Here is a 19,103-nt window from a genome sequence, read left to right on the forward strand (position 1 = left end):
CCCACAACTTGGGATGTTTTCCACAATAGGTGTTGGGAACGGGTTCCCCTAAGGATAGTTTTGGGGCTAAAAGCCAATGTTTTTGGTCAATTTTGTAATAAAGTAGTAAATTATCAGTATTTTGTGGTCATGGAGCACGAAGGTGTTAAGATTCATAAAGGGTTGTCTGCCCTTATTTTGTAAAGTGTAAATTCGGATGTAAAGATCTACCCATGGTCCGCGGAACATGGGATTGTATAAAAAGGAGCTAAGTAAGTAAGCTTTATGTAGTGGTAAGAAGACAAATCTTGGAGCCTTGCTAGAGAAGTCTAAAGTGTTTCGGGTCTTAGCATAGGTAGAGGCTCTGCATAGAGGCCTAGGGTGGAAGTCTGCAACTGAGTGCGCGACCCCTACAACTATGTGCGCAGGTCGGATAGAGTCTGTAATAATCTAAAGGTATCAATAAACATAAGTATTCTACAAATTCTGTGTGTTTATTTCCTGTTACTGCATCTGGCTATATTGTGTTTCAAGTTTAATTTATAACATTTATGTGATGTGCGAATATATGTGATCATATTGGTTAATTGAACACAAGTAAGAATATTAGATTACGTGGCGCTAACTGTGATTATTTACCAATATAAGTAAAACACTTAAGATAACGTAGGAATCTATACAATACGCTGTCATAGCAGCGCGAAAGTGCCTGTATCGCAGGTTAAGGCTGTGTAAAGGTCAATCATACACCTTCACAGAGATACTGAAGGTCGAAACAAAGGGCTAGACTAACATATCCCTAAGGCTTAGCAACCTGTGCGAAAGTAGGAATAGAAGGTATAAACCGACATCATGACCATCTCAAGGTGCGGAAACTTAGTTCTAGCATCCCCCCATACTACTTTTAGTGAGACTTCAGTCTGCGCTCCACGGGCTAATGCTGAAAGGGCCGATAGTGTAGGGATTTGTTTGGCTAGCCAACGTTGAACCTGGGTCAGGCCCCACACAACAACCAAATGGTTCCGTTTCTAGGACAAGAATCTGCATGAGAGATGTGTGATGTCATTTCACTGGAATCCAACTAAGAAAGAGATCAAAGACTAGTTGGACAGGAAGATCCACGAATTTGTGGTGCAGGAGAACAGAAATCCACGGCTGACAAAGGAACAATGGCTGGACAAGTACCTGTATACAGAAATCCACGAGATCTTTTCTATTCCTTTCCAGTTGAGTTATATGAGTGGATTGCAAAGCTAGCGGATAGCCAAGGAAGGTGGAGACTTGACGGTCCTATTGTCTGGACCTTGGAGTTAGTATAGAGACTGGAAGCCTCTGAGGACAAGATCGCCTGTGTTGTTGATCATTGGCTCGATTGTGTCATAGGAGGATTTGTGACTGAATTTGCAATCGATACCTCAGTTAGTTACAGTGAGGAAAAGCAGCGCTTTTTCAAAGGTCCGTGAGGTAAGTACTTGAAGTCTTTGAATACCTAGATTAAGATGTTATTGTGTGAAAAATGGGTTATGTACTACCTTGATGTTCAGAGCTACTCGAAGTGGAAAGGCTTATAGAAACAAAGGAAGAAAGGGTCATGAATATAGCCCAGTGATCTCACAGCTGTTGGGTGATGAAGAGGGAGTAGCGCAGGCTTCTCCGTGAAGTGCATTTTAGTTAATAAGACAGGGATTCCCATGATTTCCACCTCCACCTACACCACCTCCCACTTCACTACCATCACCTACGACTTCACCCATACCACCACCACCTCCACCGCAGTTCAGCATGGAAAATTTAGTGAAGTTGCCTTTGTTTAAAGGCCTGGGAAATGAGGACCTGGACCATTTTTGGTTCATCGTGAAATTTGTATGGGAAGCTCAGGGCATTACAAATGATCACATGAAGAAGGCAACCTTGGTTAGTGCTTTGCAAGATCACCCGCTGACTTGGTACATCAAGTACTCTAATGATAACCCAAACATTGGAGTGGCAAACATCGAGACTACGTAAATAAAGATTTCAGTAGACTTAAATCTGAGGCACAGTTGATTGTGGGGTTCAAGGAAATCGTGATGAAACCAGGTGAGACACCTTGGGAATTGGATCAAAGGTTGAAGTGTAAAATCCACGAAACAAATATGAACTTAACAAATGGAAAACACCACGAGTGGTTTGTGGCTTCGCTCCTGCCACACCTAAGGGTTGCACTGCCACAACAAAAGAGTACAACTCAAGTAGATTCCTTGGAGATTGCAATTAGACTACATGAAACATAGATCCAAGATCAAAATCTGGGGTTCAGCAGATCCATGCACAGTTGCAAAATATTTTCCTCGAAATGCAAAGTTTGAAGCAGGATAGAACAGTTCAACCAAAGGTGCGCGAAGAGGTATGGTGCCTAAAATGTAAAGGTCAGGGGCATGACAAAGACCATTTCCTAGTCTTTGTGAACTATATTGCAGGGGGAGGACCGATGCCTTTGAGGCTGAAATCCCAAGTAGGACCGAGCGCAGGACCTGCATTATGGCGCGTTGTATTTCAGGTAGCAGTGAAACATAAGAAGGATAACTATCATTTGTTGCAGAAGTTTGTACAAACACTGCAACAAATTTTCTGCAACTTCTACAGGTCGGTAGGGCATGATGAGCACAACTACAAAAGTTATGAATTGATGATGGACAGACCACCTGCCTATAGGGTTCGGGCAGAAACTATGATGCAGGCAAGTTCCCTCCGTGGACAAAGGCAACCACTCTACCGCTAGAGTGGGTCTAGTCACAGCAAGAACAATATCAAAGAAAATTTCCTTAGATCATTAATGTCATGAAGGCCTACCTCCAAATCCTCATTTGATGAAGTTCTCGTTTTGTTGCTCTAGCTCTTGTTCTAATCACTTTTGTACCTGAAACAACATACAAAGAACAACAACAAACATAATAGAATACAACAAAAATGATCTACTTAAAGGGTCAAGGAGCTTCAAGCTATCAATATGAAATTCAACATAAGATATAGGAAATAAACCTTTGATTTGTATTAATATAAACTGAAGTAAAACATACAACCATGCCTTGATGTCGTAAGACTCCTTGAAGGGTCCTGTCACCATGTCTCCGCAAGCATTCACTCATGAATTGTCTCCCAAGAGGATGAATAACTCTCTCTCCTAGCCAAAAGGCAAAAATTGTGATGCTAGAACACTCATACAATCAAGCAAGATCCACACAAAGCTATCCCAAGCTAAGTCACATAAGAGGCTACTTCCAAACTCTAGCAAAAACTCTCTCCCTCCATTAACCGAACTCTAAACTCTTGAACTATTTTCCAACTCTTTGAATTAACTCATTGATGTTAGCCATGAAGGAGGTATTTATAGGATGAGAAGCCTCCATAAGAGATGGGAGAAAGAGCTTATCCCTTTGGGAGGTTGCACAAAAGGTGGAACAACCATCCCAAAGGAGAGAGGCGAGCTCATCTGATCCAACAACCAACCCTAGGACTGCCCATGAAGTTGTTACACTCTGAAGCTTCGATAATTTGTTTAAAAAAGTTTCCAAAAGTATCTCGTCGTGAGTGAAACATAGAGGGAGAAACAATGTCACTAGGCTTAGTTCAATCTTGGCCATCTTCGTGGGTGTAATAACTGATGACCCGCGATGACCCAAAAACATAGGTTAAAAAGGGTCTGCTCCAAGAGTAATGAACTGAGGTATTCTTCTTGATATGACAAGGAAGACATTGACACATAATTTTCAACATGACACAACACAGATGTCAATAACACGGACCAGTAGCATCAGGGATCAGGGAATGTGGGGTTGGTGACAAATTACTATGTAACAGATTCCCCCTAAAGCATGAAGGCCGAGAGCATGGGAGGAGTGAAATTCTTTACGAATCCATAACTGAAATAGAACACCATCATGGAGAACCTACAAACGCAAGTACAACTGATATCTCTAATAGATGAGTACATAGTGAAAGGAAATATATGTGCATAAGGCATGGGCGTAGCCATCCAGAAGATAAACATAAACGATCTGTGGTATGGATGCAACCATCCAATCAGAAGGACCATATAAAAGACTCAGGTATGGTCACAGCCATCCAATCAAAAGAGTCATGTATTAAATCATTAACCAATCCGTGCAACCTAGACTTGTGTAATCTAAGCCCAGGGTCTTGAATCCCAACCCGATCAAGGTACAAATTCTAATATGCGAATAAATGTGTTGAAGTCGAGCATACTAGAAAATCGCTTGATTATCAGTCAATGATGTAAACTATTAACAAGTGCAAGAGTGACCACCAATAATTTCAATGGTTCTCAAGGTACTGTTAGTACAATCCACGAAGTGTGAAGAATGATTTGAATTCGAACTCCCATGAAATCATCTGATTGAAGACCAATAATGAAAGCCTGACATCAAATGCAAAGAGCTTGCCATTAAGGCATGCAAGCTCCAAGGTACTAGAAAGGAGTCTCTAGATCAACTTCCCGGATAATGAGTTGAAGTCGACAGGAAGCGATTGGTCGAAGGAGGGCCATAATGTTTCCCACATCATCGATGTGAGACAAAGGAACAAGATGAATGTGGATGAGACAGAGAATCTAAGGAAGGTGTGTAAGGATACAAACTGCAGAAGGATTAAGCTCTTGAACATATCGGCAACACGACTCTAGAGTTTGGCAGCATTTTGGTACCAAGGGATCAAAGGTCATGATGATGCAGCAAGGATCAGATGGAATGAGGCAAAATGGATAACCCAAAACCTGGAAGGCCAACGATAAAGTGAGGATATCCCAACCTGACACAAAGCAGAAAGAGTGTCGATGTTCAAGAGTGACAAGTTGCCATAATAATTAATACAACCAACGGAATACTTCCAAATTTTCCCCCACCATGTCTAGTGAGTACCCCAATTATTTTTTATCGCAAGCTTGAAGGGGATAACATATGATTGCACTATAAATTCATCCTTCAGACGAATCCAACCTAGAAAGTTTAACAAGCTCTAGGAAGGAGAAACTTGTGTTCATCATGGTGACGAATCCGATGTCGTTTAATAGTAACAATGTAAACTATGAAACGGGAATTATAAACTCAAAACGGGAACTCTGGCCAAAAAACCTCGAAAAAACATCAAAAACAGTGCTAAAAATGAAAAGTGTTGATGCTGGAATAACACCTTTTTTTTTCGTGGGTAAATTTTCAACATGTTTTAAAAATGGCGGTGAAAACAAATTTTTTGAGCAAAAAATTTCCAAAAAACACCCTCAAAACGAAAAGTGTTGATGATGGGAGAACACTTTTTTTTTAACAGTAAAATTTCAACATTTAGAAGTAATGGTGTAAAATATTTTATCATGAAGCTGAAAAACATTAAATTTTAAAAAATAATGAAAAAAAAAAAAAAAAAAAAAAAAAAAAACAAAAAACAAAAAAAAAAAGTTAAAACAATAAAAAAAATAACAAAACATAGATTAAAATATATACTAAAAGGAAAATATAAAATAAAAATAAAAAACGAAAAAAAAAAAGTCAATCATAAAAATGTAAAAAAAACAAAATTAATGATAAGAATTAAAAAACTAAAAAAAAAAAAAAACTATAAACAATTAAATAGTAAAAAAAATATTTAAAAAAATGGAGAGAAAAAAGAAAAAGATTTATCTTGTAAAACATAAAAAAAAAATTGCCCAAAAAAAAATGGAAAAGAAAAAAAAAACATTTAAAAAAAACAAAAAAATTAAGTAGGTGAAAATAGAAAAATAAAAAAAAAATAAGGAAAAACTAAAAATTAAAATTAAAAACCAACTAGATCTACAAAAATAGAAAATTAACAAAAAAAAAGATAAAAATTACTAAAATTAAGATTAAAATGTTGATTACTTAAAAAACAAATATAAAAATATATATAAAAGATAAAAATAAAAAAATAAAAAATGTTAAAAAATATTATCTCACAAACCATAAAAAAATTTGGAAAAAAAAAAAAAATATATATATATATATATATATATATATATATATATATATATATATATATATAGTAAGTAAAAATAGAGAAATTAAAAAAAACATTAGCAAAACTGGAAAAAAAATATTAAAAAATTAAAAAAAACTAGTTTTAAAAGAAAAAATAGAAAATTAACGAAAAAAATTTGAAAAAATAGTAAAATTAATATTAAAAAAAAAAAAAAAAAAAAAAAAACGTAATTTTTATTAAAAAAAAAATGTAATTATTTTTTATTAAACATACATATTTTATTTAAAATATATATATATATATATATATATATATATAGATATATTAAATTTTTTTTTTTTAACAACCTTTTTTATTATTTAAAAAAAAATTATAATTTTTTTAAAACAATTTTTGTTTTTATTTTTAAATTTCCCTAAAAATACAAATTATTAAATCTACGTTTTATATTTAAAAAAATAAATAAATAAATAAAACCTAAATTTAAAAAAAAAATTACATTTCTTTTTTTATTTAAAAAAAAATTAATAAAATTAATTTTCTTTTTCAAACCTTTTCTTTTTTTTTATAACTTTTTTTTTTAACATTTTTTTGTTTTTTATTTAAAAATATAAATAAAAAAAATGATTTTTAAAAAGAAATTATATATATTTTTTATTTAAATATTAAAAATTTAAAAATTTAAAAATTTAAAAATTCATGTTTTTTTTTAATTATTAAAAAAAAAAAAAATTATGGGCCGGGCCGCCCGTGGTGGCGCGATGGTGGGCGGAGGGGCTGCACGCAGGCCCTCCACCCACCGCCACGCCACCACGGGCGGCCGGTGGGCAGCCCGCCGATTCCCGGACATGGACATTGATTACTTAGTCTTAACAAGGCTTGTAACAAGGATTAAGTTATTTGTCATTGGAAGAACGTCTTGATGGGGTAACTTCACTAAACAAGCCAATAGGAAATGAATGGTGACTGGTTGCTTTTGGAAAATCTAAGATTATAATAGATAGGTTTTTTTTCCCAAACTAGGCTAAGCCTAGGCCAAGGCCAACACCAAAATTGGATGGAAGAACAATTTGCCCACCAATGGGAGGTATGACTAGGATTGTGTGAAACTGGAACTTGGAAGACCGAACTTGGAAGCCCATTGGAATAGTTTAATTCCCACAAAGATGGCTCTCATCCTCAGCCACTCCCCATGAGATTTGAACATGTGACTTGGTGGACTAAACCCCACACAAATCGATTGAACACGAGGTTTCTGGCATTCACTGACTTTGAATGATCTTTTAATCCAGATTACCGGAGATGTGAGTTCTACCAAACAACATTGGACAAGCCTTGACAAGACGTTCACTCTTATTTTTAATCAGTGTAACTGTTATATGTTTTGGTTATGTTTGGTAAAAATTAGATAATATAATGTTTCTCAAAATTATAATTCATTGTTTAAAATGCATTTTTGAATTCAAAATTATAATTTATTGTTTAAATTCAAAATTATAATTTATTGTTTACACTCCTTAGAAAGCCATGAAACAATTGGATTATACAAACTACACAATTGAAACTTGCAATTCTATTAAACCTTTACATTTTGAGCAAAATTAAACTAACAAAATACTTTAAAAAAAACAAAAGGTAAAACAGTTAACTAGGCCCAAATTAGACTAACAATATACTTTGAAAAGAACAAAGGTAAAACAGTTTCACTAGGCCTTGGTATTCTGTGATGTTTAGCTCAAACTTGCAATTTCAACAAATTTCAAGGAAATTTAGATTGCCCAAAGTTGATTAAAACCCGTCCCAAAATACAACAAAAGTAAAACAATTAAACTACACTTTTTGGTAGTTGTTAAACAACATTTCTCTGATATTTTTAATAGCCAGAAGAAGCGATGTAATAGATTGCATGCCGAGAGGGCTTAGTGTTAAATAATGTGATTAGTTCATATTTACTAGAAATACTGTTAGTGTCTGCAAACAGTATTTGATGTTTTATTGTTGATCTGATTAAAAGAGAGTCAACAGCTTAAAACTATCTTCGTAATGGCTAAACAACATTTCTCTGATATTTTTAATAGCCAGAAGTGATGTAATAAATGTAATTGATTGCATGCAATAAAGTCTATACTTTTAATTGCCGAGAGGGTTTAGTGTTAAATAATGTGATTAGTTCATGTTTACTCGAAATACTGTTAATTGCCGAGAGGGTTTAGTGTTAAATAATGTGATTAGTTCATGTTTACTCGAAATACTGTTAATTGCCGAGAGGGTTTAGTGCAAACAGTCTTTGATGTTTTATTGTTGATCTGATTGAAAGAGTCAACAGCATAAGACTATCTTTGTAATGGCTAAACGCCATTTCTCTGATGTTTTTTTAATGGCCAGAACCCATGTTGATAAGATGTAAAAATGTAATGATTGTATGCCATAAAGTGTATACTTTTAATAACCAGGTTTAGTGTTTAATGGCGTGATTGGTTCACATTTACCAAAAATATTGTAGCGTATTTTCTAATTACCAGAAGCCATTTTGATGCCTTTAATAAATGTAATGATTGCATCTTGATAGATGTTATAAATGTAAATGATTGTATGCCATAAAGTATATACTTCTTATGCGCGGGTGGATTTTCCATTATACACTAATTGTGATATTATTCGTTGTGCACTCTGGAAGTAGCCTTGCCACTGCAATATTTACAGTAGGGAAGTCACTAGATATAAAGATGGATAGAGGAAACCATAACAGGCACAAGCTTCATAGGTAAGTGGAATAATCCAATCACTTGGAAAAGATTCGTCTGCCCATGAGATTGACTATTTTGATGTTATGCACTTATTATCTGATTCCAAAGGAATTTAACTAGTGTCCCAGAGTTGGGAAAAACACTCAATTCACTATATTGACACTTCTACAACAACAGATAGAAGACGAAATTCAAGGCACAAACATGGGAAATAACAGGGAAAAGTCCTCATTCGAAAAAATAATCTAATGGATTGAGTAAAAACATTTAATTGGATTTAAATTCCTAATATAACGAATTTCTCAGATGTGGGTAATCAATTACAGAACCTGAAAGATGTGATTGTTTTGGTGATATCTTTACCACCAATATTGTGACTGTTTTGATATTGTGCACTTGTTATCTAACTCCAATGGAATTTAACTAGTGTCCCAACGTTGGGAAAAACACCGACTTTGACTAGATCAGCCCTATTAGCAAAACAGATAGAAGATGACGTTCAGGGAAAGTCATTTATAGAGAAAACCATCTAATGAATTGACTTACAGGGAAAAGCGTTGAATTGACTTGAAATTCTTAATTAGACAAGTTGCTCAGAAGTGGGTAACCAATTAGAGAACCTGAAAGATCACTAAAATAGCCAATAACGTGCATTTGTAACACTGCATCCCACTGCAAAACCATTCTACGATTATTACCATTGCTACGAAACATTTCCTGTCTGATTCACAATGTCCTCCAAATGTTTTTCATTACTAACTTCCAAGCAAACCTTGTGGATAAGAAACTCTCTCCTATCGATGAAATAACAAGAAATAACATGGTGGAGATGAAAATAAAAAAATAATAGGATTAATAATTGTTCTTTCAAAAATACTGTAGAACTGGAAGCCCAAGCAAAGTGCTCATTTTATGCTTGTAGACATGTAGTCCAAGAACATATTTCCGGTTTGATACAGAAGCGATAGCCATAAAGATTCTACGACAGATGGATAGAAAGAAATTGTACATTGATACGAATGTAGGAAGGACCAACAGAAGTTATTTCTTTATGTTCGTTATGCATTTTACACCCGGCTTCAAATTCAATAGTATATGGAAGGCAATCTGGGGCAATATTTAAATAAAGGATTCAAGATATCACGTAATAATGGTTTAATACTTCACATTTATCGGAGAATACCTCACAGTTTAAGCTGAGCTTTTTAACAAGTTATCGGAGAATACTTCAAGTTTAAATACATTTGTGTCTTCAAATCACAAAAAAGTATTTGACGAATTTACTCTCAGATAACTGTGAAGCATATTTATGGGCCACCCAACGGCCGCCCGTGGTGGCGTGGCGGTGGGAGGAAGGGGCTGCGCGCAGCCCCTCCGCTCACCGTTGCGCCACCACTGGCGGCCGGTGGGCGGCCCGTCGATTCCGGGAATCGGCGGGCCGCCCGTGGTGGCGGGCGGTGGGAGGAGGGCCTGCGTGCAGCCCCTCCGCCCACCACCGCGCCACCACGGGCGGCCGGTGGGCGGCCCATAAATTTTTTTTTTTAATAATTAAAAAAAATTTTTAAATTTTTAAATTTTAATTTTTTTTTTAATAATTTTTTAATATTTAAATAAAATATATATATATATATATATATATATATATATATATATATATATATATATATATTTTAAATCATTTTTTTTATTATTTATATTTTTAAATAAAAAACAAAAAAATGTTAAAAAAAAAGTTATAATTTTTTTTAATAAAAAAAGAATGGTTTAAAAAAAGAAAATTAATTTTATTAATTTTTTTTTAAATAAAAAAAGAAATGTAATTTTTTTTTTTAAATTTAGGTTTTATTTATTTATTTATTTTTTTAAATATAAAATGTAGATTTAATAATTTGTATTTTTAGGGAAAAAATAAAAATAAAAACAAAAATTGTTTTAAAAAAATTATAATTTTTTTTTAAATAATAAAAAAGGTTGTTTAAATATATATATATATATATATATATATATATATATATATATATATATATATATATATATATATATATATATATATATATATGTATGTTTAATAAAAAATAATTACATTTTTTTTTAATAAAAATTACGTATTTTTTTGTTTTTTTTATATATATAATTTGAATTTATTTTTGTTTTTTTAATATTAATTTTATTATTTTTTCAATTTTTTTTCGTTAATTTTCTATTTTTTTTTTCTAAACTAGTTTTTTTTTTTTTTTTTTTTTTTTTCCAGTTTTGCTAATGTTTTTTTTTTGTGAGATAATTTTTTTAACCCTTTTTTTTAATATTTATTTTATTTGTTTTTTTAATTTATTTTTTGGTTAATTTTCTATTTTTTTTTTAAACTAGTTTGTTTTTAAAATTTTATTCCTAGTTTTTGCTAATGTTTTTTTTTTTAATTTCTCAATTTTTATCGACTTAATTATATATATATATATATATATATATATATATATGTAATTTTTTTTTTTTTTTTTTTTCCAAAGTGTTTTATGGTTTATAAGATAATTTTTTTTTAACAATTTTTTATTTTTTTATTTTTTAGAGACAATTATTTCATTTCGATTGAAAATTTAATTAACGATGCATAAATATGTAAAATATGGAAAATGCAAAATATTGACCTTCTTTTTTAAATATGCAAATCAATAAAAACCTCACTACCAAAAACATAAAAATAAAAACAAAAACAAGAAAATATGAAGAAGAAGACCACTTCCAAAATTATTAAATTTACAAAATAATTATTTACATTACATACATTAGAAAAGTTAAAGTCAAAAAATAGGTCTTTTAAAAAAAGGGTCTGATGCAGAATAACCACTTTTTAAAATCAGCATGAAAATCACTACCATTCTAAAACACAATGTACATAAAAAAAATTAAAGTGCCAAAAACTATGCTCTAAAAAAAACATGTGTGTTCTGCATCACCCCTTTTCAAAATCGGGTCACTTTTTTGCTATCTCTACAAAACATGTGTATTCTGCATCACCCCTTTTCAAAATCGGGTCACTTTTTTGCTATCTCTACAAAACGGGTAACAGTATCAGTTCCCGTTTCAAAGTTTACATTGTTTAGTTTAACGAGTCTGACAAAGGTATAACTCGGTATCTTTTTCATGTTTAGAGAGTTTGAAAAGGACACGTAAAAGAAAACTCCACATGGTACCTTCTCATATGTTGGTGTCTCTCGAGCTTGAAAAGGTAGAAAACAATACCTGAGAGAACCGTTTGACCATTTCATCAAGGAGTACCTTTTTTTAAATAGTGCCTCCTAGCGTGAAAAAGGGGTAAACTTATACTGGGAACATGACGTTTCGCATCCGTTAACAAGTTAGAAATGACAAGGGCTCGGCCATCTTTTCATTTTTAAAGGGTAGAAAATGAGCTAAGAGTATATCTCCTATTTTTATTCTCTTTTACGAGTCAAAAAGGGAAAAATACTCGGCGATATTTTCATCTTTTACAAGTCAAAAAATAGCTTAAAGGTGACTCATCTTGGAGGAACAAGTCGTATAAAGGGTAGCAACTGGTTCCGGCAATGGTGGAACTACTACAAAACATGTAATGGTCAAGAGGCTAGCTAATAAAACCACTCATCGTTGTAGTTCCTCAGGAAAGGAAAAACAACCAAGTGAAAGCATATGATCGACCAAAGAGATGGTGGCGATGGAATGAAACAACCAAGGCTCATCTAGCAGAAATCAGCTGATTAAAACGGAAATCACGAGATGTAAATCAAGTGTGGGATCATTTTTACACAATCTTGAACCATGGATAAATTTGCTTGGATTCGGTTTCATGTTTACACAAGCTTGAAACAAAAAACTATGCTTGCTATAAGTTTGCATGCCCCCAGCATAATGACTCAAATTGAGGTACATGTCCCCCAAGCTTCATTTCATTCAACTAAGTGGATGGAAAGAAGGTTTGCTTTCAAGATCTTGGAAAGACTCAACTGGGATTTTACGAGATCTTAATCAAAGACTCAATTTGGAAAATGGATTTCTTCATATTTTAATGAGGTTGACACAGTAAAAGAACTATCCTCAAGACCCTTGTTTCATTTGTTAACGAGTTGGACACAAGACAAGGAACTATGCCAGCACACTTTGTTTCATTTTTTAACGAAATTGACACAAGACCAAGAACTATCCTCATCATCTTTTGTTTCATTTTTTAACAAGGTTGACACAAGACCAGGAACTATCCTCATGACCCCTTGTTTCATTTTTTAATTAGGTTGACACAAGACCAGGAACTATCCTCATGACTCCTTGTTTCATTTTTTAATGAGGTTAACACAAGACAAGGAATTATCCTCATCGACTGTTCATTGACCATATGTGAACAAGGCTCCCAAGAGGTCTTCACTAGATGGAAGGACCACGCTACAAGAGGAATACATGTCATTTGGTACCAAAGATAGGTCGGCTTCCAATGCCCCTAGTACATAATGAACTATACCATCTGTGTGATCATCAACAGATGCGGAGACGGAACGGGTAGCCACATAATTGACTTATGGCAGGGAAGGTACTGCTTGCAAACAAGAGCCGATGGGGGATGATGGTTGCAAAGGAGCCTGGTGACTAATGAGCAACAATTGATGAATGGTCACTATTCTCCCTTTATGCGAAAAACAAACCACATGGAAAAGCGAAGAGACAAGAGTTCCCATGACATAAACATAGTCACGTCCAAGGAGGAGATTGAAATCTAACGGACCTTGGACTACCATCACGTCAGATGTGGGTAATCAATTATAGAACCTGAAAGATGTGATTGTTTTGGTGATATCTTTACCACCAATATTGTGACTGTTTTGATATTGTGCACTTGTTATCTGACTCCAATGGAATTTAACTAGCGTCCCAACGTTGGGAAAAACACCGACTTTGACTAGATCAGCCCTATTAGCAAAACAGATAGAAGATGACGTTCAGGGAAAGTCATTTATAGAGAAAACCATCTAATGAATTGACTTACAGGGAAAAGCGTTGAATTGACTTGAAATTCTTAATTAGACAAGTTTCTCAGAAGTGGGTAACCAATTAGAGAACCTGAAAGATCGCTAAAATAGCCAATAACGTGCATTTGTAACACTGCATCCCACTGCAAAACCATTCTACGATTATTACCATTGCTACGAAACATTTCCTGTCTGATTCACAATGTCCTCCAAATGTCATGACTCCTTGTTTCATTTTTTAATGAGGTTAACACAAGACAAGGAATTATCCTCGTCGACTGTTCATTGACCATATGTGAACAAGGCTCCCAAGAGGTCTTCACTAGATGGAAGGACCACGCTACAAGAGGAATACATGTCATTTGGTACCAAAGATAGGTCGGCTTCCAATGCCCCCAGTACATAATGAACTATACCATCTGTGTGATCATCAACAGATGCGGAGACGGAACGGGTAGCCACATAATTGACTTATGGCAGGGAAGGTACTGCTTGCAAACAAGAGCCGATAGGGGATGATGGTTGCAAAGGAGCCTAGTGACTAATGAGCAACAATTGATGAATGGTCACTATTCTCCCTTTATGCGAAAAACAAACCACATGGAAAAGCGAAGAAACAAGAGTTCCCATGACATAAACATAGTCACGTCCAAGGAGGAGATTGAAATCTAACGGACCTTGGACTACCATCACGTCAGATGTGGGTAATCAATTACAGAAACTGAAATATGTGATTGTTTTGGTGATATCTTTACCACCAATATTGTGATTGTTTTGATATTGTGCACTTGTTATCTGACTCCAATGGAATTTAACTAGCGTCCCAACGTTGGGAAAAACACCGACTTTGACTAGATCAGCCCTATTAGCAAAACAGATAGAAGATGACGTTCAGGGAAAGTCATTTATAGAGAAAACCATCTAATGAATTGACTTACAGGGAAAAGCGTTGAATTGACTTGAAATTCTTAATTAGACAAGTTGCTCAGAAGTGGGTAACCAATTAGAGAACCTGAAAGATCACTAAAATAGCCAATAACGTGCATTTGTAACACTGCATCCCACTGCAAAACCATTCTACGATTATTACCATTGCTACGAAACATTTCCCGTCTGATTCACAATGTCCTCCAAATGTCATGACTCCTTGTTTCATTTTTTAATGAGGTTAACACAAGACAAGGAATTATCCTCATCGACTATTCACTGACCATATGTGAACAAGGCTCCCAAGAGGTCTTCACTAGATGGAAGGACCACGCTACAAGAGGAATACATGTCATTTGGTACCAAAGATAGGTCGGCTTCCAATGCCCCCAGTACATAATGAACTATACCATCTGTGTGATCATCAACAGATGCGGAGACGGAACGGGTAGCCACATAATTGACTTATGGTAGGGAAGGTACTGCTTGCAAACAAGAGCCGATAGGGGATGATGGTTGCAAAGGAGCCTGGCGACTAATGAGCAACAATTGATGAATGGTCACTATTCTCCCTTTATGCGAAAAACAAACCACATGAAAAAGCAAAGAAACAAGAGTTCCCATGACATAAACATAGTCACGTCCAAGGAGGAGATTGAAATCTAACGAACCTTGGACTACCATCACGTCAGATGTGGGTAATCAATTACAGAACCTGAAAGATGTGATTGTTTTGGTGATATCTTTACCACCAATATTGTGACTGTTTTGATATTGTGCACTTGTTATATGACTCCAATGGAATTTAACTAGCGTCCCAACGTTGGGAAAAACACCGACTTTGACTAGATCAGCCCTATTAGAAAAACAGATAGAAGATGACGTTCAGGGAAAGTCATTTATAGAGAAAACCATATAATGAATTGACTTACAGGGAAAAGCGCTGAATTGACTTGAAATTCTTAATTAGACAAGTTGCTCAGAAGTGGGTAACCAATTAGAGAACCTGAAAGATCGCTAAAATAGCCAATAACGTGCATTTGTAACACTGCATCCCACTGCAAAACCATTCTACGATTATTACCATTGCTACGAAACATTTCCTGTCTGATTCGCAATGTCCTCCAAATGTTTTTCGTTACTAAATTCCAAGCAAACCTTGTGGATAAGAAACTCTCTCCTATCGATGAAATAACAAGAAATAACATGGTGGAGATGAAAATAAAAAAATAATAGGATTAATAATTGTTCTTTCAAAAATACTGTAGAACTGGAAGCCCAAGCAAAGTGCTCATTTTATGCTTGTAGACATGTAGTCCAAGAACATATTTCCGGTTTGATACAGAAGCGATAGCCATAAAGATTCTACGACAGATGGATAGAACGAAATTGTACATTGATACGAATGTAGGAAGGACCAACAGAAGTTATTTCTTTATGTTCATTATGCATTTTACACCCGGCTTCAAATTCAATAGTATATGGAAGGCAATCTGGGGCAATATTTAAATAAAGGATTCAAGATATCACGTAATAATGGTTTAATACTTCACATTTATCGGAGAATACCTCACAGTTTAAGCTGAGCTTTTTAACAAGTTATCGGAGAATACTTCAAGTTTAAATACATTTGTGTCTTCAAATCACAAAAACGTATTTGACGAATTTACTCTCAGATAAATGTGAAGCATATTTATGGGCTGCCCACCGGTCGCCCGTGGTGGCGTGGCGGTGGGCGGAGGGGGCTGCGTGCAGCCCCTCCGCCCACCGCCGTGCCACCACTGGCGGCCGGTGGGCAGCCCGTCGATTCCGGGAATCGGCGGGCCGCCCGTGTGCCGCGGCGGTGGGAGGAGGGCCTGCGTGAAGCCCCTCCGCCCACCGCCGCGCCACCACGGGCGGCCGGTGGGCGGCCCATAAATTGTTTTTTTAATAATTAAAAAAACGTGAATTTTTAAATTTTTTAAATTTTTAAATTTTTTTTTAATAATTTTTTAATATTTAAATATATATATATATATATATATATATATATATATATATATATATATATATATATATATATATATATTAAATCATTTTTTTTATTATTTATATTTTAAATAAAAAACAAAAAAAATGTTAAAAAAAAAAGTTATAATTTTCTTTTAATAAAAAAAGAATGGTTTAAAAAAGAAAATTAATTTTATTAATTTTTTTTTAAATAAAAAAAGAAATTTAAATTTTTTTTTTTTAATTTAGGTTTTATTTATTTATTTATTTTTTTTAAATATAAAACGTAGATTTAATAATTTGTATTTTTAGGGAAAAAATAAAAATAAAAACAAAAATTGTTTTAAAAAAATTATAATTTTTTTTAAATAATTAAAAAGGTTGTTTAAAAAAAAATGAATTTTAATATATATATATATATATATATATATATATATATATATTTTAAATAAAATATGTATGTTTAATAAAAAAAAATTACATTTTTTTTAAATAAATATTAAGTATTTTTTTGTTTTTTTTTTATATAATTTGAATTTATTTTTGTTTTTTTAATATTAATTTTACTATTTTTTCAATTTTTTTTCGTTAATTTTCTATTTTTTTTTCTAAACTAGTTTTTTTTTTTTTTTTCCAGTTTTGCTAATGTTTTTTTTTGTGAGATAATTTTTTTAACCCTTTTTTTTAATATTTATTTTATTAGTTTTTTTAATTTATTTTTTGGTTAATTTTCTATTTTTTTTTAAACTAGTTTGTTTTTAAAATTTTATTCCTAGTTTTTGCTAATGTTTTTTTTTTTTTTAATTTCTCAATTTTTATCGACTATATATATATATATATATATATATATATATATATATATATATATAAGTAATTTTGTTTTTTTTTTTCCAAAGTGTTTTATGGTTTATAAGATAAATTTTTTTAACAATTTTTTATTTTTTATTTTTGTCTTTTTTTATATATAATTTTATATTTGTTTTTTAGAGACAATTATTTCATTTCGATTGAAAATTTAATTAACGATGCATAAATATGTAAAATATGGAAAATGCAAAATATTGACCTTCTTTTTTAAATATGCAAATCAATAAAAACCTCACTACCAAAAAAATAAAAATAAAAATAAAAACAAGAAAATATGAAGAAGAAGACCACTTCCAAAATTATTAAATTTACAAAATAATTATTTACATTACATACATTAGAAAAGTTAAAGTCAAAAAATAGGTCGTTTAAAAAAAGGGTCTGATGCAGAATAACCACTTTTTAAAATCAGCATGAAAATCACTACCATTCTAAAACACAATGTACATAAAAAAAATTAAAAAAATTAAAGTGCCAAAAACTATGCTCTAAAAAAAACATGTGTTCTGCATCACCCCTTTTCAAAATCGGGTCACTTTTTTGCTATCTCTACAAAACATGTGTATTCTGCATCACCCCTTTTCAAAATCGGGTCACTTTTTTGCTACTACAAAACGGGTAACAGTATCAGTTCCCGTTTCTAAGTTTACATTGTTTAGTTTAACGAGTCTGACAAAGGTATAACTCGGTATCTTTTTCATGTTTAGAGAGTTTGAAAAGGACACGTAAAAGAAAACTCCACATGGTACCTTCTCATATGTTGGTGTCTCTCGAGCTTGAAAAGGTAGAAAACAATACCTGAGAGAACCGTTTGACCATTTCATCCAAGGAGTACCTTTTTTGTAAATAGTGCCTCCTAGCGTGAAAAAGGGGTAAACTTATACTCGGAACATGACGTTTCACATCCGTTAACAAGTTAGAAATGACAAGGGCTCGGCCATCTTTTCATTTTTAAAGGGTAGAAAATGGGCTAAGAGTATATCTCCTATTTTTATTCTCTTTTACGAGTCAAAAAGGGAAAAATACTCAGCGATATTTTCATCTTTTACAAGTCAAAAAATAGCTTAAAGGTGACTCATCTTGGAGGAACAAGTCGTATAAAGGGTAGCAACTGGTTCTGGCAATGGTGGAACTACTACAAAACATGTAATGGTCAAGAGGCTAGCTAATAAAACCACTCATCGTTGTAGTTCCTCAAGAAAGGAAAAACAACCAAGTGAAAGCATATGATCGGCCAAAGAGATGGTGGCGATGGAATGAAACAACCAAGGCTCATCTAGCAGAAATCAGCTGATTAAAACGGAAATCATGAGATGTAAATCAGGTGTGGGATCATTTTTACACAATCTTGAACCACGGAGAAATTTGCTTTGATTCGGTTTCATGTTTACACAAGCTTGAAACAAAAAACTATGCGTGTTATAAGTTTGCATGCCCCCAGCATAATGACTCAAATTGAGGTACATGTCCCCCAAGCTTCATTTCATTCAACTAGGTGGATGGAAAGAAGGTTTGCTTTCAAGATCTTGGAAAGACTCAACTGGGATTTTACGAGATCTTAATCAAAGACTCAATTTGGAAAATGGATTTCTTCATATTTTAATGAGGTTGAAAC

This window comes from Pinus tabuliformis, chromosome 2_1 (assembly GCF_031772625.1).
Source record: "Pinus tabuliformis cultivar Carrire ecotype Pingquan chromosome 2_1, CPIR1, whole genome shotgun sequence".
Taxonomy (NCBI): Eukaryota; Viridiplantae; Streptophyta; class Pinopsida; order Pinales; family Pinaceae; genus Pinus; species Pinus tabuliformis.